Genomic DNA, 20200 nt, shown 5'->3' with positions numbered 1-20200 from the left:
AATGCAGAGGAAAGTAACCTGAGCTGGAACTAGAAATAATGATTGACATGGAGAGCAGAAAATGGACATTCAGGTAATAAATCATTTTTGTTCCTGAGGAAGAAAAAAAAGAACAATTGGAACAGAATCAATCATCACATTTATAGAGGAAGAACATTTTTCCAGAATGAGAACATTGAAAATGCTCATAATTTCCCAAAGTTTAGTGTCAAATATAACCACATCTAGATCTCTTGGCAAAAAAAAAAAAAAAAGTTATAGGATAAAGATTTCCTATCTTCATCCAGAAACCAAAAAGGTAACCTATATAAGAATAAAACTCACACCAGCCTTAGACTTCTACTCTATAACAAAAACACTAGAATACAAGGCAATAATGTATATACAATTATTTGGGAAAGTTTATGGTCTAATATTCCTATAAAATGAGAAAAAGGAAGTAGAAAGAGATTCTGACATGCGAGTTCTCAGAAAATATACCATCTGTATAATTTTCTTGTTTAAAAATAACTTGAATATAGCTGATTCACTTTGTTATAAAGCAGAAACTAACACACCATTGTAAAGCAATTATACTCCAATAAAGATGTTTAAAAAAAAAGAAACAGAAAAAAGAAAAAAAATAACTTGAAGATAGAGTTCAGCAAGCAAAAAGGTGAATTTAAATCAAGACTCAAGAAGGAGAAATAGTAAAAATATAACAAGAGTCTTTAGTGATGGGTAAATAATTGTAATATTGGGATAAAATGGAACATGATATTTTGAAAAAGAATATTAATAGATTAATAGATTTCCTGGACATTTCACTTCTCTTCATTTAATGAGAGCTATGTATGTGGCAGAAGAAAATATATGTGTTAGAATTTTGGTTATTGAGGATGGTCATAGAATATCGTTATTTTGATATTAAAACAACCTTTATAGTAAAAAGTCAGTATAATGACCAAGAAGGCCAAAAAGTGATTTTTAAAAATTGTAAAATAAGAAACTCTACAATTTTAACATTTTTTATGATGGATATTTTACTTTAGCTTATATAATCATGTATTAGGGAAATTATATTATTAGGAATTGAGATTTAGTTTGAGATTGCCATTTACAGCGTGCTGGAAAATGTCATATTTTTCTTTGGAATATAATTGATTAAAAATAAAGGTGGATACCATACTCTTCATCATTTCTAATTACTTCAGGAAGAAGTTGTCACTATTATGTGTGGAGATTCTATCTCAAAATGTATTTAAAGGATTTTCCTGATGTCTAACAATAGAGAAATTCACTTTAGATGATCTGTTTCTTCACTTCATGGCTGCTGGGAGGGGAAAAGACTCTAGGTCCAAAGGACAAGCCTTATTTTTTGGTATTAAGTCAGAAGTAACTACACTTGGAAATACTTAATTGGAAGCAATGAACAGAGCTGGAACACCTAATGCCTGTGAGACGTATACTAGAGTTCAGGGGGAGGAGTAAGAAAATAAAAAGACACAGTCCCTTACCTTGGCACTTACAATCTTATTTGAAACACATTATTTTACTTTCTCTAATTATATGTTGGCATAGAAAAATAGAAATGTCTCTCAGTTTGGTTTCCAACAAGTTGTGAGGTAGTTTTAGTTTCATAACCTTTTGAACTTCATTTTCTTCCACTTTTGGGGGAAAATAAAACGAGAACTTTTCTGAGTTTGTGTTGTGAGGAATCAATGATGAGATGAATAAGAAATTGTTTAAAATTGGAAATAAACTAGAGAACCTCTTTACAGTTCATGTCAATGGTTCTTCCAACAGGGGTCAACCTTCATAAAGATGTCTGTTTCTTTGATACTATAGAAGCTAACCCCCATAACTGACCAGTAAAGACCTCTGGGAGTCAGGATACCTGTACTTTAATTCTTCCCCCAAGGCTTGCTAGTCCCATGTCTGACATCTTACTTGAGTCTAGTTTCCTTAAAATGGTGGAAATAATACCTACCCTTTCATGTTTTGGAAAAGATCCAACATGATAATACATATATGGGGGGAAATTAAAAACCCATAGCAATGCCCATGAGTCTTCAGCTGAAAAGAAACCAGTGAAAATGATAAGCAAAGAAACAAGCAGCAAAGGAATGAAGAACTCAGCTCAGGGCTCATTTAGCTCTCAAAAAAAAAAAGTTCTTTATCAGTATAACAACTGACACTAGAGCATTTACATAAGGACTATCTGTGATTCAGCAAAGCATAGGAAGGACCATGACTCACAAAGTAATTGAAAAAACACCTCACAGACACAAGGGACAAGAAAAACAGGATATGTTACTCTGATTCAAACTATTTTACTTTACTTCCTTAGTATGATGTTTTAGTTCTGTTTCCTTCTCTCCCTTAAAAAAATATTATAGACCACAAGAATGGAAATGGTGGGTCATTATGATGAGGAAGAGATGAGGAGATGATGCGGTGGTGGAGGAGGAGGGAAATGTTCCCGAGTGTGTGGTTTTGTGTGTGTTTGTGTATATGATAGAACAAGAACTCAGGGCTGGAGGGGAAGCAAAAATTATATGTTTGAATCTTGAAGCATTTTGTTTTATTTTTGTTGAGTAATATTGAGCTGCCAACTCTAAACAAAAGATTTCAAAAAATTCATTCCATTGGTTATATTTAGATCTGGTTAGAAAAACAGAGGAAAATCAGAATTAGTCTATCAATGGGGCCTAAGAGGTCAAGTTGACAGATAAAATGTCGGATACCTGGTTAAATTTGAAATTCGTATAAACAATAAATAAATTTTTAGTGTAAGTATATTTTATGCCATATTTGATATCCTCCCACATTCCACAGCTGCACAGCCCAGGTTTAAAACCCAGCTGAGCCATTTATTTGCAAGGACAAGCAATATTTGAAATATACTTATACTAAAAAACTATTTTTTGTTTACTGAAATTCAAATTAAACAGAGTGTGATTGATCTGTGAATATATTTCTCTGGATGTGTATTGTCATGAGTGTGTGTGTGTGTGTGTGTGTGTGTGTGTGTGCTTGTGTGGAGAGAGACAGGGATGAAATGTAGATGACTCCAGGTGGAGTAAGTGTAAGAAATATTATTTTAAGTTTCTAAAATAGAATTTATTTTTCTTTGTATTATAATAATATTGATATATATGTTACACAAAATTTTGAAAATACGTAAGAGTGTAAAGAAAAATTTTAAATCCACAATCTCATCACCTGGAGGTAATCGCTGTTAAAATTCTGAGTTATGCCCGAATTTTTCTTTCTCTTCACTCCTCATACCTACAAATATAAAATTATTATAAAAATTTAAAGATATACAAATGCTAACATTTATTAAGTACTTAAATATATATGCCAGGTAGCTTACTAAGTGCTTCATGGGAATTAACTCACTAAATTCTCAGTGAAAACCCTATGAGGTAGGTATTATTGTTCCTACCATTTTACAGGTGGGAGAAAAAGGCAAAGAGAAATTAAGCAACTTGTCCAAGGTCACCTAGTAAGTTAGTGGCCCCACTGGGATTCAAATCTGATTAGTGCACCCCTGGAGTGTGGTTTATATGGTTCCTCCACCACTTAATTGAAGGAATAAGCCATATCCACAACCATTCATTCATTTTATAACATTTAATCTACTAAAGATGTCAGTACCACAGACCTATTTTTTTAATTTTTATTTGGAATTAGGAATAAGACATTACCCTATAGAAAGACAGTGCTACTGCTCCAACAGAATAAGCCATCAGCAGTTTCTGTGACCAACCAGAAGTTTATGATGGAGTGAGCTTTTCTATATGGCTTAGCACATAACTAAGAATTTAATTTTTGGATTAGATATGTTTGGGTTTAATCCCTAGCTCTGCTGTTTACTAGCTGTATAACCTTGGGCAGGTGACTTTTCAAACCTTAGTTTTCTAATTTTTTTAAACAAGGCTACTAAGAGTCTCTATCCTACTGACAGGTTCATGAGAGTACAACTTGTATAGTCTTACAGGACACTTCCTACCAGAAGGGCTCCCACTTGGTTTAATGTTCTACTGTGCCATCTTGAAATTCTTAGTTATTTTAACTGTGAACATGTGCATGAGCAGAGGCAATACACTGGGTAACAGTGAGCACATATGATTGTGATCAAGCAGTAGTGCTCACATCTGTAGGCTCAAGTCCCAAGGCACCACGGGCAGTATAGGTGACAAGCTGTGAGCCTCACTGTCTGGAGCACATGTACATGTCTGAGCGGGCTGCCAGAATGGGACCTTGGTTCAGGTTGGTAGTGACAATTGTGGCAGCAGCAATAGAGGTAGCAGTAGCAGTGGTAGTGGCCATTGCACAAGAAAGGTCCTCACATGGACACAGGGATGAGATGGTGGTAGAAGACCAGCTCATCCTCCTGTTCCAGAGCTCTCCCTGCAAAGTCTGCACAAATATTAACTGTCTAGCCTGAGCTTTGTCAGAAGGACTGCAAGCATTCAATCAATAAACTTTCCCAGTAAATTATTACAAAATAAAGTCATACACATGGACCTTGCAATAAAGTATATCAGGGAGTTATTAGAATTCTTAAAAAGGTATAGAGTCTCCAATTTTGAAAACTGCTCCACCATTGCAAAACAAATACCTATAGTCTTAGAAGTAGAAATTGTCTTTAAAGATCATTTCATTCAATGGAAAAGAAAACTATTTTCACATGGTACTTTGAATGAAGTGATTATTAATGAAAAAAATTTTAGGGGCTTCCCTGGTGGCGCAGTGGTTGAGAGTCTGCCTGCTGATGCAGGGGACACGGGTTCGTGCCCCGGTCCAGGAAGATCCCACATGCCGTGGAGTGGCTAGGCCCGTGAGCCATGGCCGCTCTGCCTGGGCGTCCGGAGCCTGTGCTCCACAATGGGAGAGGCCACAACAGTGAGAGGCCTGCGTACTGCAAAAAAAGAAAAAAAAACAAACAAAAAAAGTTTTTTTTCATTAAGTTTTCTTTGTATAGGCACTTTGAATTATATACAAATCATGATGCCACTTTCAATTTTTTGTATGGCTTCCACAAGTTACAAGAAATGTCTGAAGAAACATTAAAATTTCATTGTATAAATTTGAATTTAAAATTAATTTCAGACTTACTCAGAACTGATTTCTATGAAAAGTTAACTCTTTTTAGAAAAATCTTTTTAGTTATGTGATAATCATCAGCTCTAGAGATACTAAAACTTATATTTTTAAATAATTTATTAGAAATTTATCTAAATGATGTCAGATTGTATAAAATACTCTTAAGAGGTCAAGTAGCAGTCGCATCAGTGAAAAGAGCTTTCTCAAAATTAAAAATTCTCAAAAATTTTAAGACTAGAAAGATCCATGTGGTAATGGATTAGATTTAGAGACATAAGTATGAATTCATGTTTAGTTTAATATGGATACAAATTGCTACACAGAGAGATATTTGTAGACACATATACACTGGATATATATATATACATATACACCCATATATTTACTATGTATACACTATGCTTGTAAATATGTATACCTAGTATATAACACATATGTATACAAACATATATTTACTATGTATATACTATGTATGTATATATGTAGGCATATTTCCTCCTTCTTTCAGCTGAGAGGATTTAGAAGCAAGGAAACACAGTAGCCACAAACACACTTAGCTCCCAGATCTTGATTTCTAATACCATTCTCCAATAAAAGTCACCAGGGCTCCATAGAGAAACGGCTGAGTTTAGGACTGGGACAGGAAATACATGAGATGAGCTCCCAGTACCTTGTAATTCCAGAAAGAAAGTGCTAACAAACAAACAAAGCCCCCCAAAAAACAAAACAAAAAAACGTAATGGTAGTATGTCACCTAGTTTGGACACAGGAGGCAACTAAAAGAGCTTCTAGTACTTCCCTGGTGGCACAGTGATTAAGAATCCACCTGCCATAGCTAGTGGGAAGCAGCCGCATAGCACAGGGAGATCTGCTCGGTGGTTTGTGACCACCTAGAGGGGTGGGATAGGGAGGGTGGGAGGGAGGGAGACGCAAGATGGAAGAGATATGGGAACATATTTATATGTATAACTGATTCACTTTGTTATAAAGCAGAAACTAACACACCATTGTAAAGCAATTATACTCCAATAAAAATAAAGAAAGAAAGAAAAAAGAAAGAATGTAACAATGTAGGGGGAGACGAAAGAGAGAGGAGATATGAGGATATATGTATATGTATAGCTGATTCACTTTGTTATAAGGAGAAATTAACACACCATTGTAAAGCAATTATACTCCAATAAAGATGTTAAAATAAAAAAGGAATCCACCTGCCAATGCAGGGGATACGGGTTCAAGCCCTGGTCCAGGAAGATCCCACATGCCGCAGAGCAACTAAGCCTGTGCGCCACAACTACTGAGCCTGCACTCTAGAACCCGCGAGCCACAACTACTGAGCCCACATGCCACAACTACTGAAGCCCGTGTGTCACAACTACCGAGCTTGTGCTCTAGAGCCCATGAGCCATAACTACTGAGCCCACATGCCACAACTACTGAAGCCCGTGCGCCTAGAGCCCGTGCTCCGCAACAAGAGAAGCCACCGCAGTGAAGCGCCCGTGCACGGCAACGAAGAGTAGCCCCCGCTCGCCACAACTAAAGAAAGCCCTTGTGCAGCAACGAAGACCCAACACAGCCAAAAATAAATAAATAAATAAATAAATTTACTAAAAAAAAAAAAAGAGCTTCGAAGGTTAAGTTTGGAACAATTTGAGCAACAAAGTATTGGATTATAACTCAACGTACAAAATAAATATCCATGAATGTATACTGATATAAGTAAATGCTTGGAAGAAAAAAAGAAGTGAGGGAGAAGAGACAAATCTCTCATGTAGAAGAATTCCTAATAATTTACGTAGATACTCCATTCTCAAGGAAGTGGAATGTAACTCTCCACTCCTTAAGGGAGGCTGCAAAGAGTGACTTCCTTCCAAAGAGTACCCTTTGGGAAGGTGAAGAGGAAGAGTAACTTTACAGTGGAGAAACCACACGATCACTACCTCAGCCAGTTGAACAAGGTCAACATCAACGGTAATAAATCACGTTAATGGCACATAATGACATTGTACCTCTGTGGTATCCTTCCCCCAAACCTGTGACCCCAATCTGATCATGAGAAAAACATTAGACAAACCCTAGTTGAGGGACATTCTACAAAATACCTGACCAGTACTCTTCAAAGTTATCAAGGTCATGAAAATAAGGTAAGTTTGAGAAACTGTCACAGACAAAATGATCCTAGGGAGACATGACAATTAAATATATTATGGTAGCCGGGATGGGGTCCAAGAACAGAAAAGGGACTTAGGAAAAAAAACTGAAGTAATATGAGTAAAGTATGGACTTTATTTAATAATAATGTATTAATATTGGTTCAATAATTATAAGAAATAAACCGTATTAATGTAAGATGGTAACAATAGAGAGAACTGTGTGGGGACATGGACACTGCACTTTTCTGTAAACGTACAACTGTCAAAAATTATGTTTATTTAAAATAAACTTTTAACTAAATTGTTTACCTTTTAAAAAAGAAAAAAATTGTGATCTTGCCAAGAGCTACTGACATAAATTTTAATTATACCAGTTGAAAACAAGGTTGATAAAAGTATAAATTTTAATAAGCTAACAAATGAGTTTTTATAAAAGTAAACCCCAAATTTTTATAACAAATATATTACAAAGTGTTGCTATTTATTGTGATAGCAATAATTATATATTTTGCCCTTTATTATTTTGTAATGTTACTCACACAACACCAATATCCCTATTATGTTTCATCAGTAATAAAATGTTTTTAGAGGAAAAAGCTTAAGGGACCTCAAATTTTCACATTTCATTAGGCCTTACAAATTATGTAGCTGACCTGTTTCTACATCATAGGGCTACTAGGAAGTTAAATGATATTACCTATATTAAGCACTTAGGTTACCACCTGTTACACAAGAAGTGCCCAATAAATAGTTAAGTATTGTTATTGAGTTATTGTCAGTGCCCAGATATTCATGCCTGAGAACAGTCATTCTTCAGAGAATGTTTGTAACACCTCAGTTGAATTTTTCACTAATTCACTCATTCAAAGCAAAATAACTAATTCATAGCAAGATCCAACCAATTAATGTCACATAGATGGTGAGAGATACTAGTATACATATTTGCATGTAAAGTTAAATATTGGAGAAGAAAAAAATTTGTGACAAAATATAGTTCAGGAGCAGTTTCTGATTTAAACAAGATTTGCTGATTTCCTGTTGCTGTAATGAACATTTTCAGTACTTCGTTTCCTTTAATCCTCACATCACTGTGAAGTGTACAGCACAAAGCTGGAAAGCAAACTGAGATCAGGGAAGTTGAGTAAACTTCTCAAGCCACAATATGAGTAACAGAATTGGGACTGGAATCCAGTTTTTCTTACTTCCAAGTAGTTTTCTTTTCATTACCTCACAGTGCCTCACATTTCCCATGGTGCAGGTACTGTTTTCTTTTTTATTGAGGTATAGTTGACTTACAATATTCTATAAGTTTCAGGTGTACAACATAGTGAGTCACAATTTTTAAAGGTTATACTCCATTTATAGTTATTATAAAATATTAGCTATATTCCCTGTGCTTTACAATATATCTTTGTAGCTCATTTATTTTATACATAGTAGTATGTACCTCTCAATCCTCTCAAACTCCTATCTTGCCCCTCCCCTCTTCCCTCTCCTCACTCGTAACCACTAGTTTTTTCTCTATATCTGTGAGTCTGTTTTTTTTTTTTGCTATATGCCCTAGTTTGTTTTATTTTTTAGATTTCACATATAAGTGATATCCTACAGTACTTGTCTTCCTCTGACTTACTTTATTAAGCATAATACCCTTCAAGTCCACCCATGATGTTGCAAATGGCAAAATTTCGTTCTTTTTTATGACTGAGTAGTATTCCATTGTGTGTGTGTGTGTGTGTGTGTGTGTGTGCATGTATGCATGTGTGTGAGTATATTATATATATATATATATGTATATATATACCACATCTTCTTTACCCATCCATCTGTTGATGGACACATAGGCTTCTTCCATATCTTGGCTATCATAAATAATATTGTTATAAACATTGGGGTACATATATCCTTCCAAATTAATGTTTTTACTTTTTTTCAGATATATATACCCAGGAGTGGAATTGCTGGATCATATGGTGGTTCTATTTTTTAGTTTTATGAGGAACCTCCATACTATTTTCCACAGTGGCTGTATCAATTTGCATTCCCACCAGCAGTATACAAGGGTTCCCCTTTCTTCACATCCCCACCAACATTTATTATTTGTGGTCTTTTTGATGATAGCCATTCTGACAGGTGTGAGGTAATATCTCATTGTGGTTTTGATTTGCATTTCTCTTCTGATTAGTGATGCTGAGCATTTTTTCATGTGCCTGTTGGCCATCTGTATGTATTCTTTGGGGTACTACTTGCTTTGGTTTACATTGCCTCATTTTAGTGAATACTGCAAAATCGTTGGATATCTTTAATGAACTTAGTTTGAACAGGTAAGAATTAAGAGTGGCTTATTCCCCTACTTCTTTTATAAGCTTAATTTCCATAAATAGTGGGTTTTTTTCTTATAATGGCCACAATACTCTTTCATGAGCTCACTCCCTTCCAGCTCTGTTGGGTTATGACTAGACCCAGTTTTTGTTCAACCTTTGGTTTCTAGACCATAGTTTTCTCTGGTTGGTCCTAATAATCCTCCAGATTTCCTGGCACCTACACATTAACATAGACCATAGAAGAGGAATTTCAGACTTTGTTGGAGGAAAGCTTGCTGATGGCTTTGTGGTGGGAGCCATGTTTTCATGGTATTCTGCTTGCTTGGCCAGGCAGTCACATTGGGGTGACTGCTCCCAGTCCCTCGTTCATGGGATTCTCAAGCAAGACCGACAACATGTTGTCTCATTCTTTACACTATACCTCATGCTTCCCATTTGGGCTCTTCCTTTGCCTGAGACACACAGGAGGTGCACTGGCTTGCCCAGCTGGGCCTGTGAGATTGAAGCCTATACATGGACAGGTAGGCAGTATCACTGACTTGCTTCTGCTCACTAGCTCACCTCATGCAGTGTGGCTGGTGTTATGAATGCTGTCACTGCTGTCTTGGGATTTAGGTTTCCCATGGCTACTGGAAAGACCAGGTGGTACAACCTAAAAGTGTGTCACTGTTGATTCACTGTATGGTGAACTTTGTTCAGAGGTAGATAGGAGAAGGTGGATAAACTCATCTTCCTCTCTCTCCCTGGTCAGTCTTTGCAGAAACACAGTAGCTCATATAGATATTCTGAAGATATTGTATTAGCTTGCTATAAAGCTCTAGCCAGACTGGTAATCTGACTCGTTGCATTTGCTTTCCATACCTCCCTGCTCATTGGCCCCTTTCCCTCACTCTTCCTTCCCTAGAATTGCAAACCCCCCAAAGTAAGGCTTTCTGCTTCAGGCTCTGTTTTCTAAGAAATCCAGACTAAGATAGTTGGTGATCCTAAGATCCCCTGTGATTAGGGTTTCTGCCTAGAGTCAAGTCCTATTCACCTTATTAAAAAAGACCAGCAATAGTTTTAAATTGCAGAAACAGAATCTTTGTGAACTTACCTAAAGTTAATTTATTGAGAGATAAAAGAGGAACAGAAGAATCATATTTACTGGGCTCCAAGAAAGTAGATGAGATTGTCCTACTAGGAGAACCATGACAAATTTCATAGGTTAACAGATGGTTTGGTGGGTGGAAGGGAGTTATACATACAACTATTCAAGTCATTAGCACTGTAAAAAATCTTACTTGATTTGCAAGAGGTAGAGTTTAGGATGTTTTAGGGACAGACATATCAGAAACTCTGATGTAGTAATAGGTGAGTATATAGATAAACAGGTTATCCCATGTGTAATTGTTTATTTGATTACTATTTGATTAATATTAATGCACACCATTCATTTGTGGCCAAATAACCAGGGCAAATTTGCTAATGTAATGTGTTTAAATAATAACAGCCAGATAGAGAGAAGAAAAGAGCGCAGCATGACCACTATTTTCACATTCTTCTCATTGGAAGACAGTGAAGTGAAAACAACCCTGTCAAATTCTTGGGAGAGGAAGCTCAGTAACATAAAATACTTTAATGAACTATCAACTTTTGCCCTACAATTAGCGGTAATCTAATTATGTCAGAATAAAGGTCAGGGAAATGAATAAACATGACCAGGGAACAATAATATGACATTGTTATTAAAAATTCAGATGCCTCCTGACATAATACTATATATTGAGTACTTTGGATCACACCAAATTTCTCATCAAATGTTCAGTATATCCTTTGATGACCTGCTTGTTTAATATATAATAACAGATCTTGTTTCTATCACATCTTTAAACAATATCATGACATACGATCATTTTCTTAAGGTGTCTGGGGTTGTAGGAGTTCAAAATGTATTGGTAATAGATGACTAGGCATCCAAGTGACAATACATATTACCTAATTTTAAATAATATGGTAGAGGTTTAACCTGTGTGAGGTTAGGGGAAACTCTGATTAATGTCTTTATCATTTCAACACTGAAATGAATAGTTAGGTCATATACTTATATCTCAAAAGCAATATTCTTTCACGTGATTAACCTGCAGCCTCTTAGAATAAAGATTCATTCCCTCTTATGTGTGTCATAATTGGGCCAATTCTTCTGTGGCATCTCTTATATTAATAAGAAATTGTCATTTCATGAAAAGGGCTGATGATGACTATAAAGAGGAAGTGAAGAGTCTTCTGCTGCAATTTTACTTTAAATTATTCATTGAGAAGACAAAGATGATGCATATAACATAATTTATTTGCCTTGTAGCATGCATTTGAATCTAGTATTTTGTAGACTTGTTCATTTATTCAGCAAATATTTACTGGAAGCCCACCATGTAGAGGCACTGTTCTGGGTGCTGGTGTTTTGGTAGTGAATACGACAAAGTCCTTGCCTTCATGGTGGCTTACAAAGAGAGGAGACAGGGAGTAAACAAATAAACACATAATTCCAGGTTGGTTTTGATGCTAAAAAACAAATTAAAGCAAATGAGGGCAGAAAGTGATGAGGACCTGGGCACTATTTCAAGTAGTGGAATGAGGAGAAAAATCTCTGAGGATGTGAGATTTAAGTTGAGACCTGAAGAATGGTGTTCTTTGATAAATGTTAAAATAGCTTTAATTCAACAGTTCTTTTAAATAAATTTATATTTTATGAATTTCAATAGCATCTATACATATTTGGAAGTGGGAAGTAATACATATTATTCACTTTAAGGCATTGTTTGGAGCACTAATAGATTTGAGGATTCCTTATAATAGCTACACATCCCACTCCCTCCTTTAGGGCTCCAAAGCTGAGAAGCCCTTCTCTAGATTAACCCCATATGCCAGATCCCATCCCTATGCTCCCTAATGTGCATTTCTTTCCTAGTGTGCTCAAATGTGCCACCATCGTTGCTTTGTTCAAGTTCATTATTCCCCTCACCCAAAATGCGAGCCTTTTCCCATGGTTTCTACCTGTCCAGATTCTCCCTTTCCATCAAGGCCTAAACTTCCCTAAAGCTTCTCTAACAGTAGATCACCATTTGGGGCAGGTGTGTGTGTGTGTGTGTGTGTGTGTGTGTGTGTGTGTGTGTGCATGCGTACACGTATGGTGGGGCACTAGGCACTGTGTTAAATACTTTACATTCATTATGTTATTTATGAGCCTTGGTACTATTATCATTCCTACTTTGTAGACAAGGACATGGGGACTTGTGGAGCTTAAGAAACTTGCCAAATTCATACAGCTGGGCAGCAGGGACAGAATTCCAGTTCAGGTCTGATGATTCTGACATCCATGCTTTAAATCATTCTGGGACAACTATTCCATCTTGATATGATTTTACCATCTTAGAATGCTGACAGAAAGTACACTTCCCAACTTTGTTCTGCCTTGCTTTGTCCACTAATATTTCATATAGTATTTAGTTTATACTCCCCAAGTTTGTAGGCAACAAACATATTTTGTACTTCTTCAACAGATTCAATAACAATGTTTATGGTTCTGAACAAATATAAATTCAGAAAATACTTGGTGGTAAACCTGCAATGGGGGCAGCAGTCCCTTCCTGCACACAGGTGGGTTAGAGTCTACCGGCACCTGCAGCTGCTCCCTGGCTAGCCAGGCCAGCCAGTGCAGCCTGACCATCATCTGGTAGGCCAGGCAGAAGCAGCAGAAGAAGGAGGAGTATTGCACTTACTGCATCCACTTGGGCAGGTGCAACTGAGGAGAGCACTGCCCCTGCCTCAGGGGATTTGCCGTAACAGCTACTGTCCCTATAGGCACGTCTACGTGTCCCTCAGGCAGAGGTCTGCACCGACATCCTCAAAGATTGCTGTCCCCTGGGCATGAAGTGCAAGAAGAAACACACACCGCTGTGCCATGTCTTCTCCTGCAGGGGCATCTGCCTCAGGGGTGTCCAGAGATATTAAATGGTATTTAGAGGTCTAAAACTGGCAGTTATTACAGCTATCTTGCATCTGAGTTTGCTGGGTATTTATACTTTATCTTCACTAGATCATGTGTTTTTTTAGAACAGAATCCATTACTTAATAGATATATCTTTATTTATCATGGAACTTGATATTGTCCTTTGCAAGAGTGGATTTTAAAAAATGAACTTAACCTGTGCTTCTTCCCAGAACCATTTTTAACCTTCCCTAGATGTGATGACACCCTCATTAAAACTCTTTGCCCTCTGGGCTGTTAGCTGTCTGTCTCCACACACTTGACGTCTGGCACAAATTGATAAGAATATGCACAAATCACCTCAGCTTATATTCCTCCTTTACCCAAAATAAAGATTTAATTTGTGAAGCATGATGCTTGGGTTGTAGTGCCCTCTGCTGGGAGAAATGATAGAACATAGGCGTTCTCTCCTGTTTGCAAAAGAAAAAAAAAAAAAAAAAAAGCCCAGATTTCAGAGGTAAAAATTAGATGCTTATTATCCTTTAAGCAAATATGTGTGTGTGTGTGTATATCTTCTATAGAAAAATAATTCAAAATAATGCATTATTTAAATACCAAGCTATTTTGGTGATTTAAAACATAATTCAGTTTACAGAAATTGGATTAACACAAATTTCAGTAACACCTCTGTGGAGAGCAAGGATATATGTTAAAATATATATATGTACATTATGTACATATATACATATGTATATGTATATACACATTATATGTATGTTATGTATATATACATATATGTAAATATGTCCCATTTGCGCTTAAAGAAGAATAATTACAGCTTTTTAGTTCTTTGTGGCTATGCAGCCATATGATTTTCCAAGACTCTTTAATGCAAAATTTTCAATCTTGTCAAATTTATATCAAGCCACACATCCCAATTTAAGGTGGGGGAAAGTATGTTCACTGTATTAATGAATATCTCATCTCAATATCAGACTTATTTGTAGAAAATGTTATCATTTAGATTGGCATTTTTAAAATGAAACTTAAGTTTTTCCCTTGGTTACAATGTAAACATGCTCATTATGGAAAATAGAAATATCACCAGAATTAATTGTTGAAATCATCCTGTATTTCCTTTTAGTCTTTTTATGCATATTTTACACAGTAGGGACAAACTACATAGTAGTTTAGTATAACATTTTTTCTATTAGCATTATGATATAAATTTGTGTAATTCTAGACTTCTCTCTACATAGTACCTGTTTCTCTTTCCCTCTTTAACCCATTTAAAGAAAAAAGTTAGCTCTCCAATATCAGAGGGAGATTTTGATCTTTATACCATAAAGAATCTCTCGCTTTTTATCTGATCTCCTGTCCTCTACTTATGCTCCTTTTTGGTCTGAAACTGCAGTGTGAATCTTTCTACTAGTCATCATTATGGTTGATTAACAGAGCCCTTAACTCTTTACTCTTAGAAATTATGTGTGCCAGGGATCTCTTTTAAGGAAATAGGTTAAGCCATAGAAATGTAAGGCTCTCCAAATATCCAAGCCCTCTCTCATATTTCTCAGCCTCTTAAAGTTAGAAGCGGCCATTTGAGGGGTTATGGCTAATGGTCTAGGAACATTAGCGGATATTTGTTCAGTTCTATTAGTGGAGCTATTATTAGCAGCTTTCTCCTCCTCTGCCATGGATTCTGAAGCCACATGTTCACATGGCATAGCCACAACACAAGCCTGGGTTGCTGATCCAGTTGCCTTAGAGAGTTGTCCTACTGGTAATAGTCAATGAGGGAGAAATAAATTTTGATGTGCTAAACTATGGAGATTTAGTTGTGTATTAGCACAATATGATCTAGCCTATCTTGACTAATACACGATGCTATGTCCAGTCACGGTGTTTGACAGTATGTTTTCTCTGTTTTGGGTGCCATTCCCAAGCACCTCCACCCCTTTACCAGGAAGTCTTTTCCTGGATTTTTCTTGTTCATCTTCTTGTTCATCTCAGGGGCACGTCCTCAGATAAACCTTTGGTTGCCCTCATCCCCCTTTCTGGGTTAATTGCCTCTTCCACATGCTTCTGTCATACATGAGTATATAGATTAGTGATTTTTGGTTTTGTATGGATTGATAAGATTATTTTGGATATTGGTTATGTACACTTCCCTTGAGAACAATTAGCATAGATCAGTGGTTTTAAAAGTGTGGTCTGTTAACCCCTGAGGGTCTCTAAGATCCTTTCAAGAGGTCTGTGAAATTAAACCAATGGTGTGAAAGCAGTAACCGCTAAAACTGCTAGTACTTTAGCAAATCAAGTTAGTGGAATCAAACTATAATAGGAGTCATTGTATCATAGTATTTTTCACTGCCACATATTCACAGGGGAAAATATCAAGTTTAATCAAGAATGCCCTGAATGAAACATTAAAAATTATAAATTGTATAAAATCTTGACACTGAGTGTCTGTCTTTGTAATATTCTAAATGACAAAATGAGAAGTACACATAAGCACTTTTGCTGCATACTAAATTAAAATGGCTATCTTGAGGGACAACACTTGAGCAATTGTACAGTTTATAAGCTGAAGTCACCACCTTTGTAATGCAACAACATTTTATTTGAAAAGAATGACTGAAAACTGTGGTTATTTAGAATCAGTATTTGGTAGACATTACCTTGAAAATGTATAAAGTAAACAAGGAAAACAACTAACAGTATTTGTTGTTAATGATAAAAATTGAGATTTATTGTGAAAAGTTAGAATTGTGGTAAATGTATATGTGCCCCTGTGAACTTGACAGCCCCCAGATAATGAAAGACTTTATGATGAGGTTGGTTCTGATATTGATGAATATGATTTTTTTGGTATTATATAATGAAAGCTGTCAATACTTGGAACAATACCAAAAGTTCATTGATAAGGTTAAATTCCACATTGGAAGAAACTACCACTTGTTGAGTAGTATTTTCAATGGAGAATATCTAGAAATATTATTGCCATACTCTTCCCTTTTTCAACTGCATACCTGTGTAAATGTCAGATTTTCTTCATGTACTTTAACCAAAACAAAAAGTTTAATAGAAAAGCAGATATGAGAATCCAGCTGTCTTCTATTAAGCTATATATTAAAGACATTTGCAAAACTATAAAGCAATGCCATTTTTCTCATATTTTTGTCTTGGAAAATCGAGCTATTTTTTAAATAAAAATTCTGTTATATTAACATGTAATGAGTTTATTATTGTTATTTTAAGTGGATTAAATATTTTAAATACTTTTCTCTTTTAACTTTTAATATGATAAATATCAGTAGTTATAGCCTATATAAGCAAAAGCTCTTTGGGGTTCTTAATAATTTTGAAGAATATAAATCGATCCTAAGAGCTCACAGTTTGAGAACCACTGCTATAGATAATTTAAGATCAAGGATATGCATCTGGCAAAGCTAACATAGTAGGCTGACTACAAGAGTGCAGACAAAAGAGTTTATAGTAGAGATAAACACCCTCAAGCCCACAGGCCTCATGCAACTCATTTATAAGTGCCTTTTTTTTTTAATATCTTTATTGGAGTATAATTGCTTTACAATGGTATGTTACTTTCTGCTTTATAACAAAGTGAATCAGCTATACATAAACATATATCCCCATATCTCCTCCCTCTTGCGTCTCCCTCCCACCCTCCCTATCCCACCCCTCTAAGTGGACACAAAGCACCGAGCTGATCTCCCTGTGCTAGGCGGCTGCTTCCCACTAACTATCTCTTTTACATTTGGTAGTGTATATGTGTCCATGACACTCTCTTACTTTGTCCCAGCTTCCCCTTCCCCCTTCCCATATCCTCGAGTCCATTCTCTAGTAGGTCTGTGTCTTTCTTCCCGTCTTGCCCCTAGGTTCTTCATGACCATTTTTTGTTTTGCTTTTTAGATTCCATATATATAGCATACGGTATTTGTTTTTCTCTTTCTGACTTACTTCACTCTGTATAACAGACTCTAGGTCCATCCACCTCACTACAAATAACTCAATTTCGTTTTTTATTATGGCTGAGTAATATTCCATTGTATATATGTGTCACATTTTCTTTATCCATTCATCTGTTAATGGACACTTAGGTTGCTTCCATGTCCTGGCTATTGTAAATAGAGTTGCAATGAACATTGTGGTACATGACTCTTTTTGAACTATGGTTCTCTCAGGGTATATGCCCAGTAGTGGGATTGCTGGATCGTATGGTAGTTCTATTTTTAGTTTTTTAAGGAAACTCCATACTGTTCTCATAGTGGCTATATCAATTTATATTCCCAGCAACAGTGCAAGAGTGTTCCCTTTTCTCTACACCCTCTCCAGTATTTACGGTTAGTAGATTTTTTGATAATGGCCATTCTGACCAGTGTGAGAAGATATCTCATTGTAGTTTTGATTTGCATTTCTCTAATGATTAATGATGTTGAGCATTCTTTCATGTGTTTGTTGGCAATCTGTACATCTTCTTTGGAGAAATGTCTATTTAGGTATTCTGCCCATTTTTGGATTGGGTTGTTTGTTTTTTTGATATTGAGCTGCATGGGCTGCTTGTAAATTTTGGACATTAATCCTTTGTCAGTTACTTCATTTGCAAATATTTTCTCCCATTCTGAGGGTTGTCTTTTCGTCTTGTTCATGGTTTCCTTTGCTGTGCAAAAGCTTTGAAGTTTCATTAGGTCCCATTTGTTTATTTTTGTTTTTATTTCCATTTCTCTAGGAGGTGGATCAAAAAGGATCTTGCTGTGATCTATGTCATAGAGTGTTCTGCCTATGTTTTCCTCTAAGAGTTTGATAGTGTCTGGCCTAACATTTAGGTCTTTAATCCATTTTGAGTTTATTTTTATATATGGTGTTAGGGAGTGTTCTAATTTCATTCTTTTACATGTAACTGTCCAGTTTTCCCAGCACCACTTATTGAAGAGGCTGTCTTTTCTCCCCTGTATATTCTTGCCTCCTTTATCAAAGATAAGGTGACCCTATGTGTGTGGGTTAATCTCTGGGATTTCTATCCTGTTCCATTGATCTATATTTTGTTCCAGTACCATACTGTCTTGATTACAGTAGCTTTGTAGTATAGTCTGAAGTCCGGGAGCCTGATTCCTTCAGTTCCTTCTTTCTTTCTCAAGATTGCTTTGGCTATTCGGGGTCTTTTGTGTTTCCATACAAATTGTGAAATTTTTTGTTCTAGTTCTGTGAAAAACGCCAGTGGTAGTTTGATAAGGATTGCATTGAATCTATAGATTGCTTTGGGTAGTAGAGTCATTTTCACAATGTTGATTCTTCCAATCCAAGAACATGGTATATCTCTCCATCTATTTGTATCATCTTTAGTTTCTTTCATCAATGTCTTAAAATTTTCTGCATACAGATCTTTTGTCTCCTTAGGTAGGTTTATTCCTAGGTATTTTATTCTTTTGTTGCAATGGTAAATGGGAGTGTTTTCTTAATTTCACTTTCAAATTTTTCATCATTAGTGTATAGGAATGCAAGAGATTTCTGTGCATTAATTTTGTATTCTGCTACTTTACCAAATTCATTGATTAGCTCTAGTACTTTTCTGGTAGCATCTTTAGGATTCTCTACATATAGTATCATGTCATCTGCAAAGAGTGACAGCTTTACTTCTTCTTTTCCTAATTGGATTCCTTTTATTTATTTTTCTTCTCTGATTGCTGTGGCTAAAACTTCCAAAACTATGTTGAATAATAGTGGTGAGAGTGGGCAACCTTGTCTTGTTCCTGATCTTAGTGGAAATGGTTTCAGTTTTTCACCATTGAGGACGACGTTGGCTGTGGGTTTATCATATATGGCCTTTATTATGTTGAGGTAAGGTGCCTCTATGCCTGCTTTCTGGAGGATTTTTATCATAAATGGATGTTGAATTTTGTTAAAAGCTTTCTGTGCATCTATTGAGATGATCGTATGGTTTTTCTCCTTCAATTTGTTAATATGGTGTATCACATTGATTGATTTGCATATATTGAAGAATCCTTGCATTCCTGGGATAAAGCCCACTTGATCATTGTGTATGATCCTTTTAATGTGCTGTTGGATTCTGTTTGCTAGTACTTTGTTGAGGAATTTTGTATCTATGCTCATCAGTGATATTGGCCAGTAGTTTTCTTTCTTTGTGACATCTTTGTCTGGTTTTGGTATCAGGGTGATGGTGGCCTCGTAGAATGAGTTTGGGAGTGTTCCTCCCTCTGCTATATTTTGGAAGAGTTTAAGAAGGAAAGGTGTTACCTCTTCTCTAAATGTTTGATAGAATTCTCCTGTGAAGCCATCTGGTCCTAGGCTTTTGTTTGTTGGATAATTTTTAATCACAGTTTCAATTTCAGTACTTGTGATTGGTCTGTTCATATTTTCTATTTCTTCCTGGTTCAGTCTCGGAAGGTTGTGCATTTCTAAGAATTTGTCCATTTCTTCCAGGTTGTCCATTTTATTGGCATAGAGTTGCTTGTAGTAATCTCTCATGATCCTTTGTATTTCTGCAGTGTCAGTTGTTACTTCTCCTTGTTCATTTCTAATTCTATTGATTTGAGTCTTCTTCCTTTTTTTCTTGGTGAGTCTGGCTAATGGTTTATCAATTTTGTTTATCTTCTCAGAGAACCAGCTTTTAGTTTTATTGATCTTTGCTA

Source organism: Monodon monoceros, unplaced genomic scaffold, assembly GCF_005190385.1.
Source record: "Monodon monoceros isolate NGI ecotype Baffin Bay Population unplaced genomic scaffold, NGI_Narwhal_1 Super_Scaffold_20, whole genome shotgun sequence".
Taxonomy (NCBI): Eukaryota; Metazoa; Chordata; class Mammalia; order Artiodactyla; family Monodontidae; genus Monodon; species Monodon monoceros.
Note: the sequence above shows the minus strand (reverse complement) of the source record.